At 41.9% G+C, this 22,773-nt stretch overlaps 1 protein-coding gene across 2 annotated transcripts in view; it reads right to left on the bottom strand.

Moving 5' to 3' along the window:
* The window catches only part of cdkal1 (CDK5 regulatory subunit associated protein 1-like 1), a 305,708-nt gene that overhangs the window by 143,185 nt on the left and 139,750 nt on the right, over window positions 1–22,773 (bottom strand). The gene's annotated exons all lie outside the window — the stretch shown is intronic.

Genomic DNA, 22,773 nt, shown 5'->3' with positions numbered 1-22,773 from the left:
TAAGTATGGAGTGTGTTACTGCCACAGTAATGTAAAAATGCACATTCACTTTGTATGGCAGGACCGTGCGTTGCGTTGGCATTTGCATACTTGAGTTTATGAAACAAATCGTTCCAGCTAAGTTGTAAGCAAGACTAGGCAGTTATCTCAGTAGAGGACAGAAACATGACTTTACAGACATTTGACATCTTTGTCTCTGTTTTTTGCAGCTGCTCAGAGCTCTCCTGCACCTAAACAGGAGCTCATCCCCAAAGAGTTAAGACAAGAACTTTGTGTGTGTGGATGAGAAGGAAGAAATGAGAAAGGGAATGAAAGGGAAAAACACAGAGAAAAGAATAGAGGAAAAGAGAAGTGCGAGTGTGTGGCTATAGCACTTGTGTGTGAGGCCCCAGAGGATATAAACACTCGACAGTGCAAGATTAAAGCGACTGACATCTCCACCCGCACGCAACACGCACTCCCGCCTCATCCTATCCCACACCTTCCCTCTCTCTATCTCTCTGTGCTGCGGAGGTGCTGCACGGACCTGTCCCATCTCTTCTCCTTCCTTCATCACCGGTCATGCAGAAGCGATTAACTTCCATAAATGAAAAACGTGTTAAAAAGTAAGTTTAAACAAGTTGGCAAATTTGACATTTATAAACTTTTATTATTATTTAAAAAACATGTTGATTTCTGGAGGTTAATCACTTATACTGTATGCATAGTCTGGATGTGTGGTAATTAACAGCATGTTTAATTTTTTGCTGTTTCCCAGTCATTGTTTGGAAATGTAATTACTGCCATTTTTATAATACTATTTTCACCATAAGATGCCACAAAAAGCAAAAAGACCATAACCTGCACTTCTAACAACTGAGCAAGTGTGAATTCTCAGACACTCATCTACAAGAGGTGCTATTCCACACAAAGGTCAGCGGTCAGGCAGATAGCTCCACATTGCTCAGGTAAGCTATATCCTCAATCTAAAGGTCATTACATTTTAGGTACAGTTTTTCTGAAAGGTAAAAAATACATTTGAACATGTGTATAACCGATACTAACAAACACTGATACACACAAACATTATTACATTCAGGAACGTCATCCTGTGATAGAAAACACCATCTTTTCAGCCTCAGCCATTCCCTCCAGCCGTGAAATACTGCCAACGCCACTGGTGGCTTCACAACCCTAAAACAAGGCAGATCCATTGCCATGCTTCACAGTTGGCGAGGTGTTCTTTTCATAAAATCAGGCTTCTCTAGATAGACAGATATAGTTGGCACTGTGGAAACTGGGAAGTGAAATGCTTGGCTATCTCCTTCCATCTTACCACTCCCTTACAGGCACTGATTAAGGTCACTTTCAGATTTTTAGACAGTTGCTTAAAGGAGCCAAGTGTACAAACAGAAATTTTATTCAGGTGACTGTTTCTAATTCCAATTGTAGATCATAACTGCTAATCACGGTCCAAGTCTCTGCAATAATTAGGGTGCTCAAATTTTTGCACAGGATTTTAAACGCGTTTAAAATGTTGTAACTGTCACTGCCCACATGCTTCCATGTATCCTTCATGTTAACCTGGATGTTAAGCAATAAGTTCTGATGCCAAAACAAAACTTTCATTGCAAGTTTCTGTTTTGTCAGAGTTTCTTCTTCGGCATGTCCATAAGACAGTGGTCGTGACTGACTTGAACTATTGGCTACACTGCCCCCACAATTTTCAGTGGTACGGCTTTGTTCCATCATTTGTTCTGAAGAGCTTTGCTACCTTATCAAAGTGTGCAATCATAGTGTCTAGGTAATGCAGCCTAAATAAGGCTAACAGCAGGTAGGATGTTTCAGTAGGCCAAAAGCACAGAAAACAAAGTAGAGGCAGGATATGTGGATATCGAAATCACTGTAGAACAGTAAAGATAAGGTAATTGACGTAATAAATGAAACTGAGAAATACAAAAAACATTGTCATGTACCCTTTTGTAACAATCAAACAAATAATAACAGTAAGCTTAGACTGTACAATGTACCCAAGGGAAAAAATAATGAGAAAAACGCATGAAAATTAAAAAAGCAAAACACAACAGAACAGTCTCCATAAGCTGTGCACAAATACTGATATAAGGCATATTGGTATTCAACATTGAGCATAAATGAGCCATAAGACTGTATGTATACACACACATTCATATATTGCACAATACAGTACAGGTTTATCCCCATAGAATTGAAGTTTACACTTGTATCAAGAAAAAAAAATTAGTAGCTTTACAAACGAATGAAAAATTTTGATTCAGATCCAATTGCTCTGTTTAGTGTGTGTGTGTGTGTGTGTGTGTGTGTGTGTGTGTCCTCCTCTCCACTCTTCGCCAGTCTTGCACTTCAAAGCAGGCATGTCACTCCCAACCACTGCCCTGTCAATGTCTCATTAACTGCGGATCTCATTAGCATGCACTTGCACATGAAATGCATGCACACGTTTTTAGCTTTTGCCATCACCAATCCCTTCCTGAAACACCCAGCACCCCCGCCGCCACACAGCGTCTACCACTGTCACGCCTGCAAAGTGACACCGTTCTCCCATTTTAACGAACTGCGAACAAAAAATGACAAAAGCAAAAAAAGAAAATGTGTGGAGAAGCAGATGTGTTGCTCTTTCCCTCACCATGTTCGTAACGAGCCCATCCTTTAATGAGCTTTCATACAGTGCTCATCTCGGGACAGGGTTGGTCAAGTGGGCACTGAAGGGGGGCAGAAATTCATCCATTCAGCGCACCAATGTAAAGCACATAGTTAACGGAACAGCCTTGCAAACAGACAAATTTACACAATGTCCCCCTCATCCCAAATTGTTGTCTATCAGTCGCAATTAGGTAAGCAATATACTCACTCAACCAATCACGGCTGTCTGTAGCATTGGAATGGTAACAATCAAGATGATGGATCAGCTGTGTCTCAGCAACTGCAACTTCTTGGTACAAACCAAAAGTCAATAGGATTAGTCTGTCTTGTGTTTAGTCAATTATAGCACAAGCCTCTCCAAACTCAGCTTAAACTGGGTAACAGGCCTCAGACCTACACATGAAAGCGTTTGCAGCTAGTGTTGGTATATGAGGGGGCGAAACTCCCTGTTTTGCTTAGGAGCTACAAAGCTAAAGAAGATAACAAGTAATGGAAGTTCAAGCCATAAACTAGCATCATGCTCGTCATACACATTTGCATCAGGCCACACTAGGTTGTTAAGTAATGATCATTACCACTTATGTGCTATTTAAACTGCAAAACTGGGAGAAACATTATCTGTGGTTAAAGAAGACGTGTGGACTGACTCAGTAGAGTAATATTACAGCATTTTACACAAATATGACCATTACAGTTACTGTTCCACTAGAATCATTTTAAAGCTCCTATTTTAAGGAATTGCTACACAAGGGTCACCTGTAACTGATAAAAATAATAACTGCAAAAAACCAACAACCTTAACACCAGCATGTTACACCATAAAAGAAACCATTTAAAAAAGGCATTGAATCACCCACAACGGTGGACCATTATCCTCTTACATGCATGGCAGCACTCAGCAGACTCATTTTCGCATACAAAAAAAAAAAAAAAAAGTATATAAGTATATAAAAGTATCCTGCCTAGTCCCTGTAGAGAAGGCCTAACACTAGGTGTGGGCTAGAGGGGTATAAAGCCCACCAGCATTGAGCTCTGAAGCAGTGGAATAGTGTTCTCTGAAATGACTGTGCTTCGTCCCATCATTTCGGGATGAGTTAGGGAGTTGATGAAGTATGGTGGTGAACACCCTGACCTCGCAAACGCTCTTGTTGCTGAATGCAACAAATTCTCACAGCAATGCTTGGAAATCTAGTCGAAAGCCAGACAGTAGAGACAGTTACTCCAAGAAAAGCAGGATAAACCCTTGATTTTAAAAGAACCAATGAAGGGGCAGGTGTCCCAATACTTTTGTCCCTATCGTGTATCATTTGTAGATCACATTGGAAACACGTCACAACGACTTGAGTACTCATTACGGTATGTGAGAGAGCGCTTTATGGCGTCAGGAGAAACAAGCCCACCTTTATCTCACTTAGAACTCGAATGGCAACAGGTGGTAAGTAGGATAGAGAGAGTGAGAGAGAGGGAGAGATGCAAAAGATAAGATGTTCAAATAACAGCACCTGTCAATGAGTCACCTGCTCAAACGCGCGTGTGTGTGTATGTGTGTGTGTGTGTGTGTGTGTGTGTGAAGGCCATCAAACTAGAGTTTTCCAGTAATCAGACTCAAATAAGTGTGTTCAGTGTTGGGGTTTGTAAGAAGAGATGGCAGTTATCTGAGAGTGAAGTGTGTACACGCATGTCTCATTTCCTTTGCTTTATCAAGCCTCTGAACTCTGCAGACTGCAGAGCTAAACAACGTGTGCACGAGTGTGTGTTCCTCTTCCCGTCTTACACACCATCACTTTCTCCATGCTGCATCCACGCGCTCACACACTGATTCTAGGTGGAGCTAGAGCTTGCAGTGACATCATCCTTCGCCAATAGGGGTGCAGTGCGTCTCGGAGGGATGCAGAGCAGTACGCACTCCATTCACTGACTCACTCGTGCGCTCGCTCACTCGGCAAACGCCCGCCACGCGGCAACACAAACAACAATCCTTGTGTAAATAAACACTTGTTAAGTAAACAAGCACAGCGGCGTGCTAAGGGACCCCCGGCAACCCAGAAAACACACACACACACACACACACACACAATAAGAACATAGAAATTTCATCTTATCAGATCTGTCCATTAAAACTTGTGAAAGTGCAAAGCTGAACCACAACAGAGGAAGAATCACTTCATTCCCTTTGTTTCTTTTCCAGCTCAGAATCATATATTCTGCCGGACCCCCCTGTGAGGCTCTAAGGGAGTCATAATCACTGCAGTTCACTAATGAACAATTTTTTTTGGTTTTATATCACATTGACCTTACCATTGTCCTACATCTGCAGAACATCTCAGTGTGTACCTGTAACACTTCCATTACTTCACCCAATGATTCACTCCCTTAAACACTCTTCTGTGTGTACTGCAGGAAATAAACACACATGCATAAAGAGGAAGTAAAAAAAAAAAGAACAGAACCTGTGTGTGTGACAGCTGTGGTGGAGCGCGAGTGTGTGTGTGTGTGTGTGTGTGTGTGTGTGTGTGTGTGTGTGTGTGAGAGAGTGAGAGAGAGAGAGAGAGAGAGTGAGAGAGAGAGAGAGAGAGAGAGAGAGAGAGTGTGTGAGAGAGAGTGAGAGAGAGTGTGTAAATCAGTAGGAAAGGTCAGAGACGAATGACGATGCTCTCAGTACCAGACGTTTTAGAGGAGAGCGCAGAGACTCAGAGAGAGAAGACAGAGAGCGAGAGACACCGAGCTAGAGAGAGTGGTGGGGGGGGGGGGGACTTAGAATGGCCAACATTCTAAAGCACTGGCGCCACCTACTGGTTAAACGATTTTGCCGTCCCTTCCCCCACACCCAAAAACAAAAACATTTCTGTCCATTTTTTCCATCCTTCTCTCTCCCTCTCTTTACCCTCTAAGAAATGAAGGGTTTTTTTAAAGAACAGCACCCTGTTAAGCTGCTTGTTTCAACCTTGCAGGCTGTTTCCCTGGGTTCACAGGCCTGCTCTCAGCTAAAATCTATACATTAATGAGCCGCTTAAAAAAAAAAAAAAGAATAATAAAATAAATAAATAAAAAATACAGTTGCCTACAGAGCAGATCGATGCTGACCAGCAGTGGACAGCATGTACCATGTGTGTTAATGTGTTCTCCTCAGGCTAATCAGTGAGTGGGTTCACTGCTCCGTTCTCCATTCTGATCTACTGACATCAAGGCCAGAGCACAGCAGCACAAACACCACACACACCATCAAACCCAAACAAACCCAGTGTCCTGTGAGTGACTGCCAGGACACTGCAGAATGTTCTCTTCCCTTCACCACTCAGACTGTTCTAGACTGTTATCCACCACTCAGACTGTTCTAGACTGTTATCCACCGCTCTCACTGCTCTAAAACACGACCCACCACTCAGACTGTTATCCACCACTCTCACTGCTCTAGAACACGACCCACCACTCAGACTGTTCTAGAACGTTATCCACCTCTCTCACTGCTCTAGAACACGACCCACCACTCAGACTGTTCTAGAACGTTATCCACCACTCTCACTGCTCTAGAACATGACCCACCACTCAGACTGTTCTAGACTGTTATCCACCGCTCTCACTGCTCTAGAACACGACCCACCACTCAGACTGTTCTAGACTGTTATCCACCGCTCTCACTGCTCTAGAACACGACCCACCACTCAGACTGTTATCCACCGCTCTCACTGCTCTAGAACACGACCCACCACTCAGACTGTTCTAGAACGTTATCCACCTCTCTCACTGCTCTAGAACACGACCCACCACTCAGACTGTTCTAGAACGTTATCCACCACTCTCACTGCTCTAGAACATGACCCACCACTCAGACTGTTCTAGACTGTTATCCACCGCTCTCACTGCTCTAGAACACGACCCACCACTCAGACTGTTATCCACCGCTCTCACTGCTCTAGAACACGACCCACCACTCAGACTGTTATCCACCGCTCTCACTGCTCTAAAACACGACCCACCACTCAGACTGTTCTAGACTGTTATCTACCGCTCTCACTGCTCTAAAACACGACCCACCACTCAGACTGTTCTAGAAGGTTATCCACCTCTCTCACTGCTCTAGAACACGACCCACCACTCAGACTGTTCTAGAAGGTTATCCACCACTCTCACTGCTCTAGAACATGACCCACCACTCAGACGGTTCCAGAATGTTATCCACCTCTCTCACTGCTCTAGAACACGACCCACCACTCAGACTGTTCTAGAAGGTTATCCACCACTCTCACTGCTCTAGAACACGACCCACCACTCAGACTGTTCTAGAACACACACACACACACACACACACACACACACACACACACACACACACACACACACACACACACACACACACACACACACCACTCATTAGTCCACACACAGTTCCACTGGCCCTTAACAAAACACACACGTGTAGTATAAGACTTCTAGAGGTGCTGCTCTCCTGAACTCTGAGCTTACCAACAAACCACAAGCCTGCCTGACCTGAGAGAGAGAGAGAACAGGCAGGCCTACCGCTTCACCGCAAAAGCCACGCAGTTGCCGTGGCGACAGTAGCCAAACCAAGTGTGGGAAGATGAAAAAAAAGGGGGGAAAAAAAGAAAACAGCACTCTGGTTACAGTGACCATACAGGACCTCTTCAGAGATTACAGTGTGAGAGAAAGAGAAAGGGACAGAGATACACTAATGACGTACTGCTAAACTGAATTGATCTGGTAATGCTGCCTCTTTGAGCCGAGAATGAATGAATTACAAAAAACAAACAGGAAGCGAGCACGAACGCAAGAGAGAGTAAGGAATGAGAGAGAGAGATAATCCAACACAAGAACTGTGGTCACTGTAATCAGGTAAACCTAAGCCATATGTCACACTCGCCTTTCTGCTTGCAGCTGCACAGTCGCACAATTACACTGAGTGTTTATAGAGTCCCTACGAGAACTGCCCCCTTGCACTCCATCCACAGTGGGGCAGGAAAGCTTGAGAGTAGTTGGAAAGGTGCAGAATGACGAGGGCGGGGAAGCAGATGGTGTGCGGGCGTCGCCTCTCACCTGCAGGTGTAGTGGGACACACCTGGCACTGCTGAAGTAATCTACAAAGCTCTGTGGTAAAGTCACATAGACCTACTGTTCCAAACCAGAACAGCACCAAGTCAGCGAAAAAGACAAAGAGCAGAAAGAAAAACATTCAGAGCTTGTTTACGCCCTTGTCCATATCAGTTCTGATAGGACAGCATGAGTGGCGACAACAGCTGGCTGACCAATGGGAGGGGCTGGTGCTACAGGATGAGCTGGAGGCACATATGCTAATTTTAAATACGGAAAATGATCTGAAAGTAATTCTGTACAGTCAGAAGTATAGAGGTTGTAAACCGATGTCAAACGGTCAAGCACATGCACAAAATGTGCAGGTGAACATGTGAACAACATGTGTGTTTTGTACATTTGCATGCAGGTATTATACATGTTCACAGCCAGTCCTGACATACACAGAGTGTAAAAAAAGGGTCATGTGTAAAACGTGAGAGCACAGAAACGAGAGCAACTATTGGAAGACATGGGGGAAGTGAAACTGGGCATCACAATGGATGCTGAGCAAAACATGACTCCAGGCTGACTCATGACACTGTGAGCACGCTGTCGATGGGAAATAGCACAAAGTGCCGGAACCTGACTCAAATAGCAGTCTGAGAAGCAACAGGAGAGAACATCACTTCAGTGACAGTCAAATATGAATCATATTTTGAAAAAAGTGCTTTGTAAAATACAACAATCTCAAAAAATGATTTTGCAATGAATTTAATGAAAAGAATTGCTGCACTACTTTTAGTACTACCAATATCCACAATGCACTCCAGAAGAGTAGTGTACATTACAATAACACTATTACCAATACATTACAGCCATATTTCCCTCCTACCTCAGGCTAGGGATACAAAACGTTCTCCATGCATGCGTGCAGATATCAATAGCCTTTTCTTTGCTTCCCTTACACTGATGGATGAGTTTTCTACTGATTGGCCTGCATTAATATGTCTCTCTCACACACCCACACACACGTATGCTGCAGACCATTCATCTCAGTTCACCCCACTCTGGGAGAAAAGCCAGAGAACGCTTGTGCTGCACTACCAGTACTGACAAAAACCCAGCCAAACAAATCTCTGCACATCATCAACCCATAATAAAGAATTCCCAACACTCTGCACATTTGTACAAAGCTGTTAACAGCGGTAGCGGATTATTCAAATATAAAATTAATTAAATGCATATATAATGATCACAGTGACGCTGTGATTTAAAGCCCCTGGAAACACATTTTGATACATTTAATACTTTCTATAAAAGTTTGTTTAAGTTACCATGGCAACGCAAACAGCCTTGAGAATTACTTCAGGGTTTACTGAGGTTTTGATATCTGTAGGTTACCGCCCATATATCCCTTCTGTCTGGCCTCCGTCATCTCTCCACTGCAGCTACTGAGCTGTATCGGTATCTTCTGTCTGTACCAGAACCCACTAAATTCCGCAGGGAGACAAGAGGTGATGGGCGTTGGACAAGAGGGGCGAAGCTTTAGCTCACCAGGTTTAGCTTTAGCTCTCCAAGTTGCTCAGATTCAAAAGAGCCATGTTAGCTTTGTGACTGGTCAGGGGTATGCTAAAGCAAACCTGACCCACTTTTAGGACCTCACATTCCACATCAAGAGAGGAGCAAAACTGGTCAAATACAGGACAAAATCTAATCAACACAGCCAAAGATCACCATTTGTACAGAGATTTGAATGACATTTTAACAAAACCTCTCAGAGAACCAGAGCTAGTCTTGCTGAACACCTGAATATAATCCCTAGCAAGCATACAGATGATCACAGATTCACACTGGTAGGTGAAAAACCGCAGCATGAACGTGCAGCACTCTGAAGAGGTGTGAAAGCGAACTACAAAGTGTGATTTTCTACAGAAGTGTTATGGGGGTGTGTGTGTATGTATGTGTGTGTGAATCAAGACACCACAAAAACAACTTTAATACATTTGAAAAGTGAGAGAAGACATGTTGGTTATGTAATATAAACAGAAGATAAATATTTCAAGTGCAATTATGTTTTTAGAAACACCTCCCACTGTTTCACCCCTCACTGGCCACGTTATGAGCTCCACGTACCTTATAGGGCTACTACACACACACACACACACACACACACACATATATACAAAAGTCAATGTATAAAACTTCATTGGATTGTACTGAAGTGTATAAAGTTATTAACATGTTATTAACACGTTATCAACACACCTTCATGGCTTTCTAACCATAAAATTGTTTCTAAAGTGGGTGATCAAATATTAAGATGACTACTTGATAAAAAATTATTCTAAATAGACATGTACATGATATTTAATGCTTTCTTGTTTTCCCCCCAAATGCTTGACATACTGGACAAACCATCCAAAAATACTTCTTGTGGTGGTGTTTATAATATTATAATATTATTTATATTAAATTATTATAATATAATATAATATAAATCTAGTAATATAGATTAATTAATTTTCCAACTACTCTCTAAGTAATATATTAGCAACTATTATTAAAATGAAACTATAATGACCAATATAACAAGTGATTCAAAATTGTTTTTAACTGTGTCTTGGGTACACTGGGTCACAGACAATCAGGTCAGCAGACTCCTGCACGGGGGGAAAGGCCAAAAACATCCTTGCCAAACAAATCTCTGCACATCAGTGGTCAGATTCCAGTCACAGGACTGTAACGGGTTTACCCGGTATTATTTTGGGTGGTGGACCGATCAACTCTGCAGAGACACTGACATGGTAGGATGTGTGTGTGGTGCTGGTATGAGTGTATCTGGCAGTATTATGAGGAGTGTTTCCCAGCACTGAAAATAATGGTCACTGCCAGGCTGAGAGTTATCCACTAGCCCCCAAAAAATCCAGACAATCAGAAATGTACCTGCTCTATTCACAGATGGGCTCACTCACACTTTACCTGGACTTTGTACTAGGGGCTTGGCAGAATAAAGTCCAGGTCATCTCTGGTAGAAATTCGGACACTTGCATTAGGGCGAACAGCTCCTCCAGGTAATTTTAAGAAAAGGTCTGGGTTACCATGCCTGTCTGAAAGGGGCATAACTGTTATAAACTAGTTTATAGAACTAGTTAGAACCTTGGATTGCAAATCACAAGGTTTGATACCTGGGTCCACTAAGCTGCCACTGCTGGGCCCTTGAGCAATGCCCTTAATCCCATTTGTGCCATTGCTGACCATGCACTCTGGCCCCAGCTTTCCAGGCTGGTATACACAGAGAGAACAATTATGGTGTACTGTACATAGTATGTTTAATAACTATAAAGCTACTTAAATTAAAATGCAGCCTTTGAGATCACTGTGCCCTTCTGTTCAGATTTCTGTAATTCATTCATAGGTAACTGGGACATACAGTTACAGAAACACTCAAGTGATTGTTTCAACTAAGGCACACAAAACGTCTTTCAGGACACGACTGATGGACTGCTGAAGGCTGGTGAAGTAGTACATCATATCTGCAAGTGCGGATACAGTCATAGCTCTCAAGCAAGTATCTTTGTTGTGTTTGTGCACTGATCATTGCTGCTGAACCAGTGGTAGAATGTATTGGGGAGCAGAGTAACACTGACTTGGCCAAATCTGCCAATTTCTGCTACTTGGTGAACACATTATGAGTCTTATGCCATTACCAAATGCTCTAATCTCTGCAGTCGCAATGATGTGCACATTTGCACAGAAAGACTACTACAGTGACCAAGAGAGGCTGTGTGTGTTTCTTCCCTGTCCCCGTAAAGTTGCAATAAAGCAACTCACACTTTCTTTAGAGAAGGTCGAAGGGGCGACATTATGCTTTCCTCTTCTAATGGACCATTCAGCTCGAGCACTTGCCTTTCAATTCAGTGATTCGATTCTTTATCAAGATCAATCCTGACTGAATGAACAGAGAGAGGGAGAGAATTGTGAGTGCAGTAAAGTGAGAAAGTGGGAAACCGACACTGTCAAGGCTTGCTTTCCATCAGTGTCTCTTTCTCACACACACTTTTTCATCTTTGCGCTGGAGATTTATTTGTCCGTCCCCTCTCGGCTAATGGCTACACATGTAGTGCTGCTGGTCACTGGTGAATGGGCTGCAGGAGAACGAGGGTCCGGCGCGGCAATCCAGAAAAGAACACGCTTTTCTCTGATTGCTGGTCAGCGCATTTTCTGAGCCACTGCTCTGGACAGTGGAGCAGACATGCAGGAAAAATCGGGTGCATGTGGGTCCATGTGTGCCCTCCATGACCACCGTGTCCTCTTGTAATTGAAACGGGGAGGTCCGCTCCTTCAGCTGTGTTTGGTAGAATGTTGCGGAAGAGAAAAGGCCATCTGGCGGTCTCGGTGTCCTGGGACGTGGTAGACTACCAGGGGGAAACAGGAAGTGACCGCTGTAACACCTGGTCAGCCTACTTGCACAGAGACACATGGACAGACACTATCAGAGATTTATGGGCCGTATCTGGAAGGTTAGAGCCCGGGCGCATGTTGAAGTGGTTGGGTAAGGCCAAAAGCGGGGCGCGTGTTAATGGTTCTGTAGAGAACGAACAGACTCCAATAGGCTCCAAAAAAAGGTCATTAAACACAGCATTTCTGCAGGGATAAGCACACACTGCAAAAAATACACAACTAATGGATAAATCAATGAAAAAGAAAAATATCAAAATAACAAGGGATTAGGGAATTGCACATTTCACTGGCAAAATAGTTACGCAGTCTTTACTTAATATTTAATCTGGTACTAGGTTCTAGTTCGGAAGGGTAACTTGAACTCTGTGAGCATGGGGAATCGAGCGGGTAATGTTGCTAGGCTAAAAGCGAACATGGCTACAATCTCTACAAACCAAGAGGACAGCTACACTACCCAGTAAAACTTGGTATGCTATGCTACATTGCTCCAGTGAACCAGTCAATCAGCTCTTTTCTTTTTTCCAGTCCACCACAGAAGGAAAATTTGTGTTTCATTCTGAGGCATCTATAGCACCTTTAATACTGGTCTTGTTTGGGCAAATTTCTATACGAAAGCATTCAAATAAATAAATAAACTAAATTATCAGTAAAAATCTGAGAAACTAGGAAAAAGCATATTCCCCAAAGTGGAATTAGGAAACACTTCATATCTCACATTTGCGGCTTTAAACCCAGTTGTTTACACCCAAAATAACAATTCACCCAAAATCGCTAATAATTAACCAAAGTTAGTCAGGGTCTGTTGGCTTTATGCAAATGAGACTATGCTTACTGACCTTAACAGCCTTTCAATCACTGTTAGGGGTGTCTGGGTGAAGTACTCCTTTAAGGCTGTGTGTGTTTAAGGGTAAGCTGCAGGGCCGAGCGGGCTCCGTGCTCACACGGGTGTGTAAATATTTGAGAGTGCTATTCATTAATGCTGAGCCCTTTATTTAGCTCCCTGGCTCTGCTCGCAAACTTTAGCCACTGATTTGTTTAACCCTGTCGCCTGACTGGGAGAGCGTGCATATGCACACTTAAAGCAATACATACAGATACATCCTCGGCTTACCATTTGAAGCACACACAGGCGGCCTCTTACAAATTGATGTATACACATTCACTCACACAGACACACACACACATCACTGAAAAGGTTTGCGAGTGTACACACACATTTACACACATGCTCGCTCTTGATCCTCTGCTCCCCAGGGTCTGTCAGGTGAGGGTGTTGATAATACTGAGCAGATTCAGCATGAAGGTGTTGCTGATGAATTTCAGCTGGTAAACACACACACACACACACACACACACACACACACACACACACACACACACACACACACACACACACACACACACACACACGTGCACTCTCTCTCTTACACACTGTCACACAGAACATAGTGAAAGGGAAAATCTAAGGCCCAATGTGGGTTGTAAATTCCTGTGAACCAGCAAATCAAGGCTTTGAGTAATAGAATCATTCGCTTACATTACCTATATCAATTATGGATAACAAGCATAATAACATGCAAAAGTTTGGGCACCTCCATTCAAACTGTGCCCAATAAACATTTAGTTGATTTTGTGAACAAATCCTTTACAGCAAACAAATAATTACGGCACATTTTCTGCCTATTTACAGAACATACTCATTGCCATATTTTGTATTTCATTTTCCACAATAGGTTAAACTAAACCAATACACCATAACTTAGTTGATCACTTAGTAGAAGTGGTCTCCAAATAAGATATTTCATAGGAAATCATTTACCAGAACCTTCGCATCAAATCTATAGAGTAACAATATAATTATTACACTTTCACCATCATGCAAAAGTCTTGTATCTTCACATTGTAAACTGTACAAGACAAGCTAAATAAGTGACATTTTGACAATATGAAGAAAAACTGCCAGTGTAATATGCCAAAAAATCCAAAAGATAAAAGGTTTTAGCGTGACCGTAGCAAGAGTTTTGCCGCTCTGTATTAATTAGGTCTTAGCTTTCACTTTGCCTGTCTTTTTTGTTGTCTTCTCTTTATGCTTCAGAGCAATTGTGATAATCCAACATTCAAAAGCAGGACCAAATGATGCTCAGCATACAGTAAAAGTTTCAAACAGGTTAGAGGACTTTTTGCATATTGCATTCTTTTGTGGCGTCAGCACTGCAAATCTCAAAACTGCGATAAACAGAAAAGATATCAACAGAGGACAGACATAATATACACTCCTACGGCACAAATTTAATGATTGTGCCACATTTCACACACAGTCTTTCAGCTCTCTTAACACTCGCACAAACGGGTAACCTTTCTGACGTCCATCATATCGTAGAAATTAAGAGAACGCCACACATACGTTTGTGAGTGTGACAGTGCGTGCGCTGAGGAAGAAGCTGATCACACTGCTGCTCCAATAACTCCTCTAATGACTCCTCATGACACAGCAGCACAGCAGCCTTGACCCGTCTTATCTCTCTTAGACACCCAGTCACACTCAAATATGCTCATGTATGCAACAAGTGATACGAACACGGATTCCCATATATCCCACATGTACATACAGGCAAAAAGACTGAAAAGTCATACAACGATTTTCATGGACAGTGACGCGCGCGCACACACACACTCCCACAAAGAAGAAAAAATGTGTATTTCCATATTTTCCATTGTTCCACACCAACTTGAACAGACGTGTCTTTAGCATCAGTGAAGAGCACCAAGTGCACACCAGGCTGCAGGAGCTCTAGTTACTACCTTAATGAGCTTTTCAAGATGCCTCTCTCAACACACTTTCATTAGCGCACTCACAAATTCCATTATAATCCTTGTTTTCATAATAGCTCCTCAAATTTACGGTAATGAACAGAAGCAGCAAGAGTGAATACAGAGTCTGCTGAAGGGGAGAGAGATAATACATACACGTATTATACACTTGGCACTGACTAACACTTATCTGTGATATTGTATTACTTCAAATCCACACTACACTCTTACAAATAAGGGTGCTTCATATGGTTCTTTGAGTGATGCCATAGAACAACCACTTTTGGTTTCAGTGAAAGAACGTGAAGAACCTTTATACTGGTAAAGAGCCTTCACACCAAGTGTTCTTTTAGACCTTTAAAGTTTTGGCTTCACTTAAAGAATAATTTAAAGCACCTTTATTTTCAACAGTGACAGACATTTTATAACTCCCTGTATGAGAGCATTCAGACACCGCTTTTCCAAAACTCTCTTAAACACTCACCTCTTCTATTACACCAATCACAGACCCATCTCATCTAACTATAGATGTCTACAGAGCACCAAAGTGACGGAAATGCACCCCTGCAGACTGGCGACTTTCAGCACTCTGAGTGGATTTCAACATTGGCTTCAGCGAGTTTCTGGGGCCATGTGTGAGGTCCGTATTGCCATCTTAAGCAATTAAATTAGGAACTGCAGTGTCTTGTGACCTCATGCAGCAACTCGCAGAATATGGATTTTAGTTATCGCTTTTGGGGTCTCCCTAAAGTCGGTAGGTGTAATTCACGTTTTAGGCCACCCCAAAGGACAACCTGTGCACATGCATTTCTGGACGAGCTGAGAGATACTGAACCATCACTGAAAGGTACTGAGATACTGAAAGTAAAAGTAGTATGTGGACTGAGGTGGCACTGTTCTACCTATTTCATCACAGTTACATCGCGTAGAAACCAGTATGCAGCATTATTCTCTGTATTACAAGTCAGTGGAGAATCAACAAGATTTTGAAGCTGCAAATGCTGCATAACAATGTTTCAAACATGACGTGAAGTACACTTCGCCTTTAAAATTGTAGGTCATTCAGGGTCGGAAACATTTGTGGTAAGGGGAAAATCAGATTTTTGACCAAACTATTTCTTTAATTATCTGAACAGAATAGGTTCTCTGAAAACAGCTGCTTAAGCAATTCATGAACAGATTGATCCCATGGCATTTTCAGCATATTTGCGTTTGGAAAAATGCTGTGGACAATATTTTGTGCAAGAACAGCTGCAGCGGGAAGTGGGCAGTGTAGCAGGAGCAGATTCTGCCCTGAGGGAAGCAGAATCACAACAGGAGGGCACAATCGATCAGAGCCCAGCCAAAGCAGCAATGGAACTGGGCCAGCAGAGACCTAACTAACCCATAGCTTTACCCAGTGTGTGTAAAGCAATGTGTGTGTGGGTGGGTTCTGTGTGTATGCATGCATGTGTGTGCACAAGACAGAAAGACTAAATGTTCCAAAGTAAGCTATTTAGTTTTGATGTTTTTTCTAATTGTGCCTTGATATTTACATCTACGTGTTCTGTATGCTGGAACTTTTTCAGGACTGCCTGGGTGTATGTGTGTGCGCGTGTGTGTTTGTGCATGTGTGTCTGTCTGCAATATATAGCAATTTATGTTATGAGAATGGCAGACAGTTAAGTGTGTCTGGGACTGAACAAGTATGTTTGTGCACATGTCAGTGGTGCTCCGTGTGTGTGTGTGTGTGTGTGTGTGTGTTCTGCTCTTAGTAAGGAGCAAAAGTCTAGGATGATGACAGCATGAACATTTTGGCAGTGTGAGGACAGTAGGCAGCCACTCATGAGAAACAATGTTTTGACCTCCAAAAGCTGCAGTTTTCGCAAGTGTTAAAAGGGATGAAGGTAATCGCTTGGTTGCTGTATGGAGTGTTTACATGCACTTATACACAAGTACATGGAAACACCCCACCAAGGCACAAAGCTGTCAGCCCTGGAGCAGGCAGCACGTCTGGAAGGCTTCGGTGTGGGCATGTGATTGAGGGTGACATGCAAGGAGAGTGAAGAAAGATGGGGCCGAATCTGAATTCTCAACCATCTGAGTCTCATTTAGAGCCTAGCACAGCACTTTGCAAAAAGACTGCCGCATGGGAATGTGTAAACACTGACTTGACCACAGAGAGTGCAAGAGAGAAAGCGTGCAAGGGAGAAAGAAAGCAAGACGGGGTAAGAGAGACAGAACCAGCGAGAGAGAAAGACCCTAGCTGAACTTGGCTGGACTCATTGCTGGGTTCACATTAGCAGCACAAGTGCTGGGAACCACAAAACACCAGCATGGTGATTTAGCCAGTTAAGATTATAAAACAAGCCAAGAAAAAAAGAAAAAAAGAAAAAAAAAGATGGTGAGTCTTGGCAGCAAGACAGCCACCAGTTACAGGCAGAATAGACAGATGCCCAAGTCCTGTAAACCACCGCTTCTCCCCTATGACAGTATTCATTTTCTTATTGGATAGGTTAGTTGGTCGCCATTGCTCATAAAATCAATCAGTGTCACTGGTTCAGGGTGGCGCCCACCCTCTTATTGCATAACCAGATCTGACTGGCCCATATAGAGCATCTGCTGCACTGCAACTGGAGTGCAAACATTACTGTTATAATATTACAGAGAAAAGCACTTAATTAAGCACACTCAAACACACAGACCTACATGTGATGCAGGTATGTTAATGTTTTAATCAATATGACCATTTCTCTGCAATACTTCACATTTGCTGCATCAACAGCTTGTAATAAAACTGTAGTTTTTTCCAGTCCTGGAGGATTTAATACAATTTTAAGACAGAAGATACATCAACTACAATGTAATCACTCAAAATCTTAGCTATATTACACCCAATGCTTACTATTCCACAGCGACACTGACTACAATGCAAACAAACTGAATTCAGTGTGTATTAGAAGTAGGGCTTTATGATACTGGGAAAAAAACTGACATTGCAATACTGTTGTGATTTATATATATATATATAAAAACAAATCCAGGACTTTTCAACAGATTTATCCAGAAGTCAGTGATGCATGTCATAATAATAATAATAATAATAATAATAATAATAATGAATACTGTGTATTAAATATTGGTGTGAAAAACAATATTGGGCGGATATGCGGATATGATCGGTCTCTGGTAAATAGGTCATAGAAAATGAGAACAGAGGGAATTTTCATATTAAGCAGCAAAAGAAAATGTAGCAGGACGTGTTTAATACAATTTGACATTGCATGTCCTGCAATGTGACTAATGCACTTGTGCACATTGCAATGGCAATGCTGAAACTTCTAAGCCATTAACTTAGAATGAAGAGCAAAAGAAGTGAGAAGGCAAAAAACAGGTATAATAAAACTGAATCCTACAACCCCAACTATTAATGGGTATTTGAATCATTTTTGCTAGTCTGCATATTCCAAAAACTAAATATTTGATGTAGTTATGAATAATCAAGGGCGCCCAGTGCCTCACTAATAAAATATTCAAGCAACCTACCTTTTATGTTTTACACCGCAGCATTACACCGCTCTCTTTTAACAAACCCCAAGTCAAACTTATAGCTAATAGCTCACCATTGTGAAGAAACTTCACCATGCTAAACCTGTGTGAGTGAGTTACTAGATTTACCATAAAGGTCATACATTGTATTTGGAACGACTGTTGTCAAGTTATTCACTAGTCACCACAACAGCATGACTGCAGACTAGAGAACGGCATGGACGACCATTTTTTACATTTTATTTATTTATTTTATTTATTTTTCAATTAGAATGGCACTACCGTGAGTTGCGAGTGATTCCAGGCACAACTAAAGAGAACGAGAAGATGGGTAAAACAGGGCGGTTTTGAGTAATGCTTATGGAGTACAGCACTTTACAGAGATTGATATATTATTTGCATAAAGCACATCAACAAAGCACCTTCCAGTGCTTTCCAATTACTGTCACTCTTTGTAAAAACACACAAACATCCCAATGAAAATCAAAAGGACACAGAGAAATGCTCTGCACTGCTAGACTGAGGAGTGGACTGGAAGTGGAGTGGAAGATAATGTAAGTCTCTGACAGCACACTCGCAAGGTGAAGCTAAATGGATATAGGTTTCTAATTAAGTCTATATACAGAATACATTTGACCATAATGAGTAATTCTCAATTCTATCATTCATTTCAAACCAACCCGTGGCTTATTGTGTGTCCAGAAAACCAGGCCCTGGCTTCCTAAGTACTTCTCTAGTCTCCAGCTCTAGTTTCCTCACGGGCTTTGTGAAAGCTAATGCAGACAAGTCCACACATGGTTCCTGATGGCCAGGGCTGAGTTTGATCGATAGAATCCCTAATGAAAGTTCAGAGTGCACAACTGGCTTACAAAATAGCATGAATTAAAGAACAGAGCTAAATAAATAATAACTTCTTAGCGTAAATCAGCAAACTCGCTCATTTCAGACGCGGGCTGTCAATACTTTCATCTCTTCGCTCTGATCGATAGACCTCCTGCAAAACTGTCCATTTAATATGCGGATTGAGAGCTACCCCTGCATCGCTGTCACGGAGGTTAGCGTGCTATTTCATGATGCCAACTTCTGTCCCCACTATGTGCCCGCAATGACTGACTCAGCCACAAAACTATTTTAAAATGAAAAAAAAAGATTATTTTAAAATGAACAGCAGGGTTAATGAAGCGCATCTACTACGTACGGCAACGAGGATCAAAAAGGACCAGAAAAGGGCTCTGTGGATTAGTTAGTGGAGAAAAGAGAAATCAGTGGGGGGGCTCAGTAAGATGGGCGAGAGACAGAGAGTGCGAGTGAGAGAGCAAGAGAGAGTGAGCACAAGCGAGAGAGAGAGCGCGCGCGAGCGAGAGAGAGAGAGAGAGAGCGCTATTAAAGGCTCATAGGTGCTGGCTGATGAAAAGCAGGCTGATGGCTTTCACCGTAGATCAATAAACTCTTCGCATATGGACGTCTCATAGTATAGCTCAGTAATGGGCCTCCCGCTGTTAAGTAATTAATGTAGAGTTTTATTACCATTTCACAGATAAACAGATGGCGCAGGCCAGTAGAGGAGAAACACAGAGTGAAAAAAACTCCTTGAATCAAAGCAGGACCTCTGCTTTAAATAAGTCTGTGGGCTAGTCGCTAATGATGGGAAAACGCACAAGGCCACACAGCGTACAGACGGGTCTTCCATGTTTGCCTCTGGTTAAAGTTGCGCCTGCAACACATCGAGAGCAAAATTGAAATTGGGGGGTAGAGGGCAGAGAAATTTAATTTCTAATCAACAGCCTGCTAGGTTTTAAAACGACAAGGCTTTAGAAGTGTTAGAAGACTTCTGGCCAGACGCAGAGCCATGGAAGCCATGGAGCTGATTGGACACAACTGAACTTGCAGAACTGCAGTGGAAGCAGATTCCAGGTGTCCTTTCTGTTGAATAACACCACACATCATCAGGGAGTGGAGCATTACCATGTGTAGTGTTTACACGCACACAATTTTCTACACAGGATTAGGGCTGGGTGATATGGCAAAAATACTATATCACAATATTTAAAGACTTTATGATACACGATATTTATCATGATATATGTACACAGACTACATACATCAGTCGTGACAGATTCTTAAACTGCTATTTAGATCCTCTCCCATACTGAACACAGTGATGTTTATTCAACAACTGCTGCTCTTCATCTAATTAATCAAACCAATCAAATGACACTTTTAGTAAAATCGGATGGGTCAGCGTTTATTAAGCACTAAGAGTATCCTCAATATGCTTAGAAAAGAATATTGTTATCATGATAACAAAATTTAGCACAATAAAAAAAAATTTGGTCAAAATTGCCCAGCACAATATGACACAGGATGATGATCCGTAGGACCACAAAGACCTTTGGAGCAGATCCTTAAAGTCCTGTAAATTGTGAGATGTGGCCTCACAGAAATGAGCCTTAATTGCCAGAGTTACTCAGGTTCCTAAACATTTTTTTTTCTGCTTTCAACACAACACCTTAAAAACTGACTGTTCACTTGCCCCATCCCTTGAACCCTGTAATGAGATAATCCATTGTTAATCACTTCACAAGTCAGCAGTTTTAATGTTATCGCTGATCGGTGAACAGTATTACATTATGGTTTTCCAAAATGGAAAATTACAACACACTGTTGTACAATAGTCACTGCACAGTTAGTCGTGATTAGAGAACTGGGGTCTTACAACAGTGTTTTGGTTCTCTAAATACATAAGCTGTGATTTTTAAAAAAGCGCTTTCACCACCCACTTCAACTCCTCATTTTGCATCTGATCAGAGAAAGGAAGTGGAGTCAAAACCACAAACACAGACATAAAGAACAAGGGCTTTGTACCCTGTGAAAGACGGTTGTTGAGTTCATAGAGACGGTTTATGGAAAACGATTTCCCAGCTCATTACCAACTTACTCAAATCTCTAAAGCACAGTAAAGTAAAATGACTCAAGCGAATCATTTCTGTCAATTACTGTGTAATACCAAACCAGTGTGGTTTTCCAGGGCAACAAAAGCTAGTTTTATTTATAAGATAGACAGGAAATGAAAGAGTGTGACTCAATCACATCAAAAGAGGAGCGGAATGCATTCAACGGATCCATAACTGACTACTGAGTAATAAACATGAATGAATAGTCTCTGTTAATTAACTCACTCTTGTAAGCATTTGAGAAGCAGTATAAATATATAATATAATGAATAGACTAAAATAAAAAATATATATATACACACACAATTTTGTGATTAGCTAAAGGGTTAATTTGCATACTGCAGCCCTCTGCAATATTAGTATTGCAAAGCCAATACTGCAATAATGATCAACAAAAAGATCTATAGTCCTAGTAGGTACAATTAAAAGCTGCATGTCCATGCACACCAACATACACTTCCACCATCTCCAAATTACACACCAGGGATGCAAGATCGGAATCAGCCAAATGCAATTATTTTTTTGGCAAATCTGCAATGTCTTCCCGATGAAAATAACTTGAATGACGGTGGACTTGCACTACATATTAAAAAACTATATAACATTATTTTGCAACTTTGCTTAAAGGTGTCTTCCAACGCCCTTTTTGAGTATTTAAAGTTGCTCTTTGATGTATAAATAGGTAAGTAGGTATGCGACACTGGTTGAGGCAAAAGATACACGGTGGGGGGTTTACACACTCCTTAACAACCATGCTTGTATGTCTGAAAAATGAAACACGCAGATTTCCTTATTAGGCTGGTAAAAATGATGCGCTCCGCTCCGCTCCGTTCATGAAAACAGAAATACAAATCTGCCATAAAATTCACAATTGTTGCATCCCAACTGCACTTCTGCTGAAGGGTCTTTTTAAAGACCCTGATTCCTGATGATATCCTATTATTGTTGTTTTAAAAACCTGATGTTTATATTTGGGGCTGAATTGAGAACACATTTTTTCATCATCAAACATGTGCAACAGTATGCAGTAATCTGCAATAATGTGCAATTATAACATAACTGTTCTAGCCCAGGGGGTCACCAAACTTATCTGCAAAAGACTGCAGTGGGACTGCTACACCTGTCCTTTGTGATAAAGACTGGTGACCCCTGGTATGGAATTCTAATATTATGGCAAAATAAATGGCCTGTGCAAGAGAGTGTGGGACGATCACGTGAGTTCACAGCAGGGGTTTGTAAACCCAAGCTGTTGTCGACAGTTAGTTGCAGTGGTAGACCACCCTCATCCCAATACGGCTAACACAGCGACAGAGAGACAGGACGAATAAGA

This window comes from Salminus brasiliensis, chromosome 5, assembly GCF_030463535.1.
Source record: "Salminus brasiliensis chromosome 5, fSalBra1.hap2, whole genome shotgun sequence".
NCBI classification, from domain to species: domain Eukaryota; kingdom Metazoa; phylum Chordata; class Actinopteri; order Characiformes; family Bryconidae; genus Salminus; species Salminus brasiliensis.
This window is presented reverse-complemented; position numbering and strand designations above follow the sequence as displayed.